Genomic DNA, 12,878 nt, shown 5'->3' on the forward strand with positions numbered 1-12,878 from the left:
TTCCATTTATAGGAAACCTACTTAGGTATTCTTCAACCGTGCAGTAATATTTTTTTTACTCATCAATTATTGTTTAAATAAACATAAACAGTCAGTTAGATAAATTGTGATGTAAGTTTTTAATGTAATTTAGGTGGGTGGAATCGGTTTAACATAACATAACATACACTCACGCCTTGTACTAATGTACTCCCTTGCGGGGTAGGCAGAGGTGCATTGCTGCACCCACTTTTCGCCAGAGCGTTATGTTAGTCCCAATGTTATAGGGGGCGGGCGGGAATCGGTTTAAGTTTTCCGAAACATCAGTTTTATTATAACACCTTGAATGTAAACTATTGCTGTGAGTATATTTATTATATTTTCACACTATTAATTTTCCTATCTATCTAAAACGATACCCAGTGTTCCCACTGACGCTATCCCCACAATCTCACTCGGGTATTGTACGCGATGAACAAAACATCTTTTTCAATTAACATTTTTCTTTCATACGTTTCCACCTGAGACAATGCTCTTATTAGATAGAGCCTATTGCTGCACCGTGTGTTTACCTGCGCCCGCTTTCTTAGCAATTATGATACGGAGAATAACACTTTAACGACATATTAATAATGAAGTACTTATGTATCTATTATAATTTTTTTTGTTTGTTTTTTATAAAAAATTCATGTATTTTTAACATACAATGACAATAAATTATAACTGTAACTAAAGTAAGTTAAGCTAAATAAATTAGACCATAGACATTTTTGTGTCTGATACTAGGTACATCAGTTAATTATGCATAGTGTTTATACTCCAACAATCAATATTATAAGCCTATTGAATTAGTGTGAAGCATAATGCCCGAAGGAAAATCTAAAACAGGTTGCTTCTCTTATGGTCAATAATAGAAACAACAATGTGTCTTTCAAACTTTCAATAAAATTTTCTCCGAAACAAAATAAAGGAATTCCAGATGTATTATAGTTCATTCAGCAAATACTAAGGCAATAATCGTGAAACCATTCAATATTTGCCGATGTTATTGCCGCCTTTTCTATTCAAACCTCTAAGTACAAAGTGGGCGTTGGAAAATTGACCAATGAGCTTGTCTACTAGCAAGCTACTTATTCGTTCAACAAATTTTCTTATTATTCTTAGAGTTAGACTCATGAAGTAGAAAAATTTTCACTGTTTCTAGTGTTTGTGGTTTTTAATGATTCTCAGACGTACAGTGCCACAAACTTATCTGTTCCGGTGACAGCTCACATAAATGTCTAATATTTCTTAATTCTATAAGATTTTAAGTTTGCTCGTATTGTTAATTCGCTTTTGCGGTGTTAATAAACCCATGTAATCCTTTACAATATACAATTCATTAGTAAGTAATGAGATATGGATCAATTTAGTTCGCTCTCACCGGAACAGATAAGTTTGTCGCACTGTAACGTGATGTAGACTGTTGACGCAAACATCCACTGTTTGCGATTTTTTTATCATTATTCGTCAATCACACTAGGAACCATTATGACCCATCGCTTTAATCGGCGGCTTTTAGCTTACTGACCCAAAAATCGAAACCAGAAATTTTCGCAACCTAAAATTTTGTTGAGCAAGGTGTAGTTTTTATGTAGTTGATTGTCTTAACTCTTATACATCATCAAGGGGTAGGATATTGATCTGTAGTTGCAGATACAGATAATATACGAGTAAATTTAATTTGACAAAATGTATGTGTCTTTAAAAGACTCAAAGTAGAAAAAAGTCCAGGGCCGGACAATATTGTCAATGAAGCAATAAAAATAGCAGCAACAAAGCTAGCGACACCATTAGCTCATCTATTTAACCTGATTATAAGTACACAATTGGTACCAAGTGAATGGACAAAATCAAACATAATCCTTCTTTACAAAAAAGGAGATCCAAATGATGTGGGAAACTATCGTCCGGTTAGTCTCCTGTCTAGCATATATAAACTGTTTTCAGCTTGTATGCAAAAGAGGCTCAGCCCAAAAATTGATAAGAACCAACCAATAGAACAAGCAGGATTTAGGAAAGGGTTTTCAACAATAGATCATATCCATACCATTGAGCAAATTGTCGAAAAATTTAAGGAGTTTCAAAAGCCTCTGTATCTAGCCTTTATCGACTATAAAAAGGCATTCGATTCAATCCTACATGATTCTATTTGGAAGTCTTTAAATGAAAATGAGATAGAAAGTGAATACATTAAAACTCTAAAATACATGTACGCGCGCTGCACCAGCAATGTCAAGCTAGAAAGAAAAGGACCAGACATAAAAATCGAGAGAGGTGTCAGGCAAGGAGACCCCATTTCACCAAAAATATTCATAGCAGTACTAGAATCAGCAATAAGAGAACTAGACTGGAAAAAGTATGGACTCTACATGCATGGAAAACGCATAAATCATCTAAGGTTTGCTGATGATATCGTCCTAGTATCAGAGAATTTTAATGATTTCGAACAAATGGTAAAGTCTCTAAATGCAGCGAGCAATGCTGTAGGCTTGGAAATGAATCTAAACAAAACTAAACTGATGACAAACGGTTTACAAAGAAACCTAAGTATCGATGGTAATGTGCTGGAATACGTCGATAAATATGTATACCTTGGTAAACAAATATCCTTTAATAACAAAAATAACGAGGAGGAAGTTGACAGAAGAATTAAACTGACGTGGAAAAAGTTTTGGGCCATGAAAGAAATTTTAAAAGGAAACCTACCACTTCATCTGAAGAAAAAAGTAATGGACCAATGTATCTTGCCCTGTCTTACTTACGCATGTCAAACATGGAAATTTACCAAAAGAATTAAAGAAAAAATTCGAACATGTCAGAGGGCTATGGAGAGAAGTATCACGAGAACAAGTAAGCTAAAGAAAATAAGACACAGTGAGATAAATAAATAAATAAAATAAATAAATAAATAGTCATTTATTTCGGGTGTATAAAGCCCATATCAGAACATTACATCAATAATAAAATTATAAAATTAAAGTTAAAATTAAAATTAGGTACATTCAGAAAGTAATTCTTTGTCATTATTATTATCTTTATAATTAAAATTATATAAACATAAGTTTAAATATAAACATACAATAAAATCATATTTATTTAACATTTCCAGAGTGTTGCACCTTTAACCAATGTTGGTAGAATGGATGGTTAATATTGTCACACAACGTGCTTAAGATCGCATTTGATGATCCACGTAATCGGTCCCAGAACGAAGCTATTTTTGTTCTTATAATAGCAAAGAAGTCAGGGAAATAAAGGGATAAGAAAGAAAACAAACTTCATTGATGCTCTTCAATATGCTCGATCCTTAAAATGGAAATGGGCCGGCCACGTCGCAAGACTAGAAGATGGAAGATGGACACTGACAGCTACCACCTGGCCGGGGCCATCAGGCAAGCGCAGACGAGGCAGACCGTATGCCCGCTGGGAAGACGACATTGTAGAGGTTGCTGGTACACAGTGGACTCAATTGGCTCGTGATAGAGAGAGATGGCTACAATTGGAGGAGGCCTTCACCCAATAAAGGGGTTCCTGCAAGACGTGCCTCCAGCTACAATCCTCCAAAATTTAAACTCAATAGAAACTATTTCTGATGATGCCAAAAAATAGTCGTGAAATAGTCATAAATAGTCGTGTTTTCCAAAAAAATAGTCGTATCATACTTTCGGAGTTAGAGCTATACTTTATGGAGGATTATAGCTGGAGGTCTCCAGCTATAATCCTCCAGCCTCTGCAGAACAAACGGTAAGGCCTATCGACTTGGTTAAGGTCTCAAAAAATAGTCGTGAAATAGTCGTAATGACATGCCAAATTTCAGAAATAGTCGTCAAAAGATAGCAGAGATATAAAGGTACTTTGCTGCAGCCCTGGTGGAGGATTATAGCTGGAGGTTTTGAAAATATCGAATATCTTTGGAACTACTATGACTATCGGTTTGAATTATGTCTCAAAAAATAGTCGTGAAATAGTCGCTTCTATTTATTATAATTTTAAGCTTGATAAAAGCTGTTAAATAATTATATCAAATTCTTCATACAAATCAAAGTGGACGAGAATGCCAAAGCGAGCCAGTACACAAAAATAATAGCACCGTAGCATTGAAGTACTCATGTCGAATTTATCTATAAATAATTTATATCGTCATACTTTCCATCAATAGTATCTAAACTAATCTTGGGTATGACATTTTATTGCTTTTGCTCTTAGCCTTTACCTTACTGTGTACAGAGAAAACGTATGCCTATACACGCACACATTTATCTCTGTTATCTTGACAAACGATAGCGATGACGACTACGGCGATGTAGTACCTAGGTCAGTTATTGTCATCCCTTACTATCCCGTGATCAGACAAATATTGCTATCCTTGTCTCCTTTCTAACCGGCATGCATCGCACGCATAGAACGCGTGAGCGACCGCATAACATCTTGACAAGCTATAGCAAACCGGTATATATTACGTCCCTTATGTGACCGCCGCCGCGCGCCGCCGCGCGCCGCCACCGGTGAAGTTGGGGTTAGTATTTTGCATGTTTTGTTTGATAATTTGTTTACAGTTTAGTGCAAACTATGGTCACGATCGGTGTTATTGTTGGTTGTTAAAATATTGTGAGTGCTCTATACGCAAATGAATATTCAAGATGTTATATTCTAAAAGATATTAGTGGATGCAGATAAGAGTGTTTAGTGAGTGCTATGTTTGAATATTGCAAGTAAGTATCCTTTTTAATACTCAATATCAAAGCAAGCCATCCCATTTTGTTATGCTCAGCTTATTTATTAACATGATTTTTTATTGAAGTAACGTAGCCAAATTATTTTTTAATATCTATGCTTAATATGTATGGGGATTGTTATTCAATTAGCAATTTTACACTATGAGCGAGTAAATTGTGCATACATGCAATCAAGGCATTCATGTACATATCTTAGTAGATACGAAAATATGTGGGTATCATCGATTACCTAATACCTACATATGGTAGTCCTGGTTTAATGAGGATATTTACCCCTCAATAGCAAAAAAGGCGTTATTGTTTGTATTTCTGAATGAAACTGGGCAAATAAATATATGTATAAAAAAAAAATATGTGTAACCTACCTATAAGCCTACCCATTATTATTTCAGGTGAAAACACAGCCTATCGATGTAATGCGCCGATAAACTATCATGACTGCATTGATGTAATGCGCTAAAAAACTGCAATGGCTCCGAATACATGATTACCAGATAACAAATCCTGGGTAAGAATTTATGACTATTTTCATATGGTATTGTGCTCATACTAGGCCTATACAGTGTTGTGGTGCTGAAGTTGATAAAGTTATAGCAGCCAATTTACTTGTCAAAACTCATTTGTACCTATCAGTTACAAGCGACAAAAACGTGTTTCTGAACTAAATACCTATTCAAGTAATTCACACCCTGTGAAATTTCATACAAGTTTCAAACGCACCGTCCGACCAAACCGATTTTGGACAAAACCCAAATTGTTTTCTCAGCTATCTCTTTCGCTCAAAAACAATAGAGGTCGGTTATGGGACATATATATTGAAAAAGGCGAATACACTAATGAACAGTATTTCTACTCTACCCTTTTCGCAGTTTCAAGTTATTGTTGCAATAAGTTACTGATAAGAAATTTTACTCCACTGTTTGCTGTGGTCTCCAAATGACAATAAATTACCAAACAAATAGTCTAGGTGAAATAACATTATTACTACTCGTATCTACCTACTCGTATATCATATATATATGTATATAATATTTAAAAAAAAAACAAATATTTTTATTAATAAGACGGTAATTTGCCTTATTTTTTTTTTCAGCGCAGCTTACATGTGTTCTTCAATAACGTCGCAAGCTACAGTGGCTGTTGATAATTTTTGCAAGTTCTACACCTACAGGATTCAGTTATCTGGGCATTATAGATACCCTATTATCACCTACGAAGTTATTTAGGTATATTTATTAAAACCATTATACAAGGTGTTGCAAAAAGGGTATACTAAGCCGAAGGCTACATGCAGCATGGTATATCTAAGCCCGAAACTGAAATCAGAATTTAAATATTAGCGAAAAAAATATATCATTATTCATAGAAACTTAGTTGGTCACGTGACTTTTTACTATGGAGAATAAAAATAATTAAATCCTAATCTACATAAAGATTGTTTAATGAATAACTTAAGTATAAATAAAAGTACTTTCGGCCTGTGATTGTAATTAAATGAGTTATATTTCATTATGACAATAACCGTGATTATACTTACCTAAGCCTACTAATGAACAATCTGTGATTACTTTAACTTAAGCTTATTATGATATAGGGCTAGAAAATAATTATTTTTTAATAGTGAAAGAATTACATATTCAAGTTCATACCATGTTTTTTTTTATTGAACTACGTCAATATTATATTATTACTTAGCAATAAACCAACTGTGATTATTTTAAATTAAACTAAATATGTTTAGTCAAATAATACTGAGATAATTGTATGAAACCTAATCTACCTAAAGATTGTTAAATAAATAACTTAAGTATAAATAAAAGTACTTTCGGCCTGTGATTGTAATTAAATGAGTTATATTTCAAACACCGTATTTTATTCTTATCGCTTGAGTGCTACCCTGTACTGCGTCTTCAATAAAACTAATCCCAATTTCACCGGCGGAGGTGGCGGCCACATCAACGCTAATAAAAAAACAAGACAGCACTATTTGTGTGATCGCGGGATAGTAAGGGACGTAATAATTACCGCTTTGCTATCGCTTGTCAAGATGCAACCGATGACACGTTCGCTCACGCGTTCTATGCGTGCGATGCATGCCGGTTAGAAAGGAGACAAGGATAGCAATATTTGTCTGATCACGGGATAGTAAGGGATGACAATAACTGACCTAGGTACTACATCGCCGTAGTCGTCATCGCTATCGTTTGTCAAGATAACAGAGATAAATGTGTGCGTGTATAGGCATACGTTTTCTCTGTACACAGTAAGGTAAAGGCTAAGAGCAAAAGCAATAAAATGTCATACCCAAGATTAGTTTAGATACTATTGATGGAAAGTATGACGATATAAATTATTTATAGATAAATTCGACATGAGTACTTCAATGCTACGGTGCTATTATTTTTGTGTACTGGCTCGCTTTGGCATTCTCGTCCACTTTGATTTGTATGAAGAATTTGATATAATTATTTAACAGCTTTTATCAAGCTTAAAATTATAATAAATAGAAGCGACTATTTCACGACTATTTTTTGAGACATAATTCAAACCGATAGTCATAGTAGTTCCAAAGATATTCGATATTTTCAAAACCTCCAGCTATAATCCTCCACCAGGGCTGCAGCAAAGTACCTTTATATCTCTGCTATCTTTTGACGACTATTTCTGAAATTTGGCATGTCATTACGACTATTTCACGACTATTTTTTGAGACCTTAACCAAGTCGATAGGCCTTACCGTTTGTTCTGCAGAGGCTGGAGGATTATAGCTGGAGACCTCCAGCTATAATCCTCCATAAAGTATAGCTCTAACTCCGAAAGTATGATACGACTATTTTTTTGGAAAACACGACTATTTATGACTATTTCACGACTATTTTTTGGCATCATCAGAAATAGTTTCTATTGAGTTTAAATTTTGGAGGATTGTAGCTGGAGGCACGTCCTGCAAGCTGCATGAATAGTATTAAGAAATGTTTTTTTTTAAATAAATTAAGCATAAAAAGAAATTCAATTCAATACCATTAAATTTAATATATGTAATGTGAATGTATTCAAGTAAATTTTATAGAAAATTTATTTTAATTGATTTGTAAGTATAGAAAATTTATTGTAAGTGTATTTAAATTCATAATTAATTATAACTACTACTTTATGTGTGATAGATTGTTTGTCGGCATGCACGAAATAAAAGGCTTTTTTATTTTTTTTATTTTTATTTTTTTTATTATTATTTATTTTATATGTGTCTTTAAAGTTAAAGGTAAGCGTCCTCCTATCAGCATCGTACCTACCTATATCGGACCAAACGGATTTTCATAAAAGTATTTAGAAATGATGAAGTGGACGAATGTAAATTTCTGTACAAAAATATACTAATATGCCGAAAGGTGGACCGCAATTTGAAATACTTACAGACCCTTTCTCAATAACACTCCCTTTACCTACAGTATGGTATATACATACGGTACTGTATTGCTCTTGTACTGTTGCATTTTTATGTTGACTGTAACAGGGCCAATGCCGCAGTGCTGTTATAATTTAAAAAATCTCTCCTTCATGACATCAGCAAAGGGGCGTGGATACTTTGACCAATGGAGTGGTCATAACGGTACCAAGGTGTCATAATTATGTCCGTATATTGGAGCATCCTCTTATGTACCGACTCGTTATGTACCTATAAATAAGTACAGTTATTTACTTACGGTTTTTAAGATAGGTGCGTAAAAATACTAATCATTCTATGTTTGCGGAGTAGAAACAGAACATATTCAAATAACATTCGATAAGTGCTTAAGAACTTCTTATTGAAACTAGATCTTGTTTCAAGTGTCAAAGTGAAATATGAGAGAAAACCATGGAAGTACCTAATAGGTACTTCGTACAACTACTTCCATGGAGAAAACATCCACTCGTCAGTTTAAACCAAAACGGCTAGACGCATTCCTGATAATGATAAAGAATTGAAATTAAACGGTTTGAATTTTTGCAAAAGAGGATTAAAGAAGGAAATTAATTCAGTGTGAATAAAACAGGCAGATTAAAATCACAGGTGTACGGTGCTGAGCAGCTTACGATTGACTTATTTAATAAATAATAGGGCCGAAAGTAGTCGAGACTCCGTCCGACCTCTACGCGTAAAACTATTTCTTCCAAGGAACCGCTGCGCTGACTCACAGGTGTTTTGAACCTTCGTGCTTGATTAAAGTCTATTTATCAACGTCATCGGATTGGATAGTCATTTGCGTAAAGGTACCTAGCTCGTCGAGAAGCAATCACAACTTGTGTGGCAAATCATTTGATAATATCTGACACCATTAATTTTATTTCATTATCTTCGTTATGAAAACTGATTAGGTAGGTACTTTACGATCAGAATTTACACTAAGTTTAACGATTTTTTTTGTTTAACTAAAGGTTAATTAACAACACACGTTAATAATTAAAATTCTTTTTTATAAATTTGTAAAACCGAAATAGCGGAACCTATTCTATTTTTATTATTATTTTATTCCCATTGGAGTAATATTTTTTTTCCCTTGCGCTGCTAATCTCCGAATAAGATGATAAACCACCGACAAATTTTAAAACCTAACCGATGATTTAATTACTTCTCCATGTGAAGTTACCATAACAATACCTGTAACAATATAAACCGACCATAACTGGGCACGTGCCTCCGTTACATATCTTACTTTACCGTCTCCAGTACAATTATTAAACAAAACTGACTTTTAAATCCTAAGAAATAAAATTCTAAATACATATATTTTTTTAAAGAAATGTGCGTTCAATTTTAATAACGGCTCTTTTATGTATAGCGCTTTAGTGTAACGGGCAAAAGTTAAAAGATTACTTACTGCCTGCATAATTTGAATTTAGATCAATCGGGCTGATTGGGGTTTGATGGTGTTGGGCACCGCCGGCGAACGTCAGAAACGTTTTATAAATAAACTCCAAATATCTGCTTCGGAACCGTACCTAGTTCCCAAAAGTATGTAATAATTTGGATTTTGAGGATATGTATATTTTATCTAGTTGAGGTTTTGTTTTATTCACACGAGAATGTAACAAGAGCTAGTCCATACTGTTCGTTGTATTCTTTGATAACAATTTCACTGAGTCCATAACATTGCGGACTGAAAATAAAACATCCGATTTCCCGCCGGCTTTCTCACAATAGCAGCCGACAGTCACCGTTGCATTGACATTTTTGCGGGAAATGGAACCAATCAAAATAGCTTTGGTTTCATGAAACATACTCTCAGCGTGCGCGGGCGCAGCGGAAACAATAAACGAAGTCGGAAAGAATTCCGTACATTATAGCTTGTGTGACGTTTAGATAAGTAATAAAATTAATGGGTCTATGATGGAATAAAGTTTGTTGTAAGATATTGTTAGAGTTTTACTGTTATAATTAAACATATTTTTGTCTAGAACATAAATATAATTATTATTGTTATGCGTGGCAAAGAGAGACCCCATCGTGTATTTTTTTACATAAGTACCTTATGTATTTTTAAATATATTTAATCAAATATGATGACCTATAAAAAGATCCTGGCAGCGGTGGGATTCGAACCCACGCCTCCGAAGAGACTGGTGCCTTAAACCAGCGCCTTAGACCGCTCGGCCACGCTACCGTGGTGCAGAAGCTCATAATAACCGCACTTCAACTACTGTTCTGTATTGAACGCAATTTATGTAGGTAGTCAGGTACCTTAGTTATAGACAAATCTTACAACGCATCGCAACGTTCCAATTATATTAAGATCGGTTGGTAGTAGGTAGGTAGGTATTCTTAAATTAAGAATAACAATAAATAAAAAAATATTAATTGCCAAATCGTTCTGGGGTTATTTATACAGAGTATGTAGGTATTTAAGCCGAAAAGTAGTGACTGAACCCTTTCTAGATTTTTTTCAAATTCATGAAGATAAAAAAATATAAATTAGGGAAGACTACAAGCGGAAGCGAAGCTCGCGGGCAGCAGCTAGTCAGAGATAATTATAGCACTCTCAGAACGATGTGCTGAGAAACAATGTCGGGTCTAATTTTGTCATGAGATTGCTGGCGATCGATGTTACATTTTTTTGTAGGTGCTTTAGATTTTGGTATCTTATTGCTGAAAAGTTTTCAGTTAAAAGTGGCATAATATACTCACGAGCAACAAAAAAGTTCCAGTGTCATTATGGAACGGCAATGGTAGGTGGAACTTTTTCATTGCTCGTGAGTGTATCAGCATAATTAAAAGTTATTAATATCAAACTTTTATTCCGAAGTTAAGTAGACTAGGTACTATTATAGCAGGTTATATGTAACATACAGGGTTCAATTTTATTAGTGAACAATCCAAAAGAATTGCAAGACACTTCCTAGCAAAATAATCTCCAATAATAATTCGTTTCCTTGAAAATTTGACAAAAAGATACGTGGATTAGGATCTAAAAAAATATTGGCTTCTACCAAAGGTACACTTGTAAATTGTAAAGTAGGTACGTAGCTCTTCTTTAGAGATGCAATCGTACCACCATTGAAAATTTGCAATACAAAATCCATAAGCAGCATTGCTTATGTGTCAAATCTGACCGAAATTTTATACATCTGACAGATGTTTGATACTTACATAATCAGTGCTGCTTGGATTGCTAATGTATTACTGATGGTATAATGTAGCTGTTTCAGAGGAATATTTTTCTACGACAGTAACATATTATACAAAAAGTTGGCAGCGGTGGGATTCGAACCCACGCCTCCGAAGAGACTGGTGCCTTAAACCAGCGCCTTAGACCGCTCGGCCACGCTACCACATGTAAATCAGCATCGAAATAATTCAGTGGATTCCTTAGCCACTATTTTGATTAGTAATTAGTAATTACTCAAGACACTCAAGAGTAAGCAATGAACCGCTAATTACTAAAGATAATTACCTATAACCGTTCTTATCAGAAATGATAACAGAGTGAATAAGAAAATACATGATTATAATTACCTATGCAAAGATTTATAAGTAAAACCTCGTTTCAAATTCAAGGTTTCCCTTACTGACCACCGGTGGTGTTTTGTTTTATTTATGTTATTACACAACACAATACACACCCTGTCTAGTTATAGCTATACATAAAAAATACTGGTACCTATTAAAACATGCACAGCACAGCTACTTATTTCGACATTATTTATACATACCTACCTACTCGTCCACAGCGTCCACTCAACATTGGTTGGTACATATTTGATTATTTTAATATCAGAAATTATCGGTACTAGTTACGGTATTTCGATACACCGGCCAAGACTAGGAAATGGCGTTGTAAAAACTGAATTATTCATAATAATAATTAATGAACGGTAAGGCTTGACCGTTGCCTTATTATTTTATGCTTAAGAGGCCCTAAAATTATGGTGATTCAGATTATTAAAAAGTTGCTACTGTACAAAATAGCCGACGAGGTTGATGTTTTAAACCAATCCATCAAATTGAGAATTAAGAAAATCACTATACTTTTCAGCGTTTAATTAAAATCGTTTTTGAATACAATTGAAAACGTACAACTTACTAGCTTGCATAATTATAGCGTCAAAACATAGCTCTAGAAATAGATAAACCTATTTCGGTGCACCTACTTCATTTTATTGTTTTTTTTTTTATCTTGTACCTAGGTGTTAGATAGTTAGACGTACAGATACAACATAAGCAAAAACGACAATATTTTTACTGCCACGTCACTTCATTTCCCTAACTTAGTTTTAACACCATTTATAGAAAACACACAAGTTACGTGAATAATTTGTTAAAACGACTGTATAGTTTGTAACACTTATGTGACCACACGTAGCCCTAATATGACTTCAAATGTTAAAACCTCCAAATCTACCCCTTATGTAAAATGTAATAAAGACTAAAGGGCTGCGAAGAAGTAGATGCGTTTAGTTGTGAAACAAGGCGCGTGTCTTGCATATTCAATACTACACAAAATTGGCGAAGCTGGCACAAAAGATGATAATTACCATAATGTATGGGTAAAAGTAAATAGTGTAGAAAGTACTTACTTACTAAAAACTTTGTATACATCTTATGACTCTATCGGTAATGAAAAACCTACACTAAGGGCCTAGCAG

General features: G+C 34.3%; 1 protein-coding gene and 2 non-coding genes across 3 annotated transcripts in view; 1 reads left to right on the plus strand and 2 right to left on the minus strand.

Moving 5' to 3' along the window:
* The window catches only part of LOC105388445, a 71,095-nt gene that overhangs the window by 627 nt on the left and 57,590 nt on the right, over positions 1 to 12,878 (plus strand). The window lies entirely within an intron of this gene.
* On the minus strand, positions 10,318 to 10,399 carry Trnal-aag. Its single transcript has one exon. It is a non-coding gene; the product is annotated as a tRNA-Leu (tRNA).
* Positions 11,483 to 11,564, minus strand: Trnal-aag. Its single transcript has one exon. It is a non-coding gene; the product is annotated as a tRNA-Leu (tRNA).

Source organism: Plutella xylostella, chromosome 19 (genome assembly GCF_932276165.1).
Source record: "Plutella xylostella chromosome 19, ilPluXylo3.1, whole genome shotgun sequence".
NCBI lineage: Eukaryota > Metazoa > Arthropoda > Insecta > Lepidoptera > Plutellidae > Plutella > Plutella xylostella.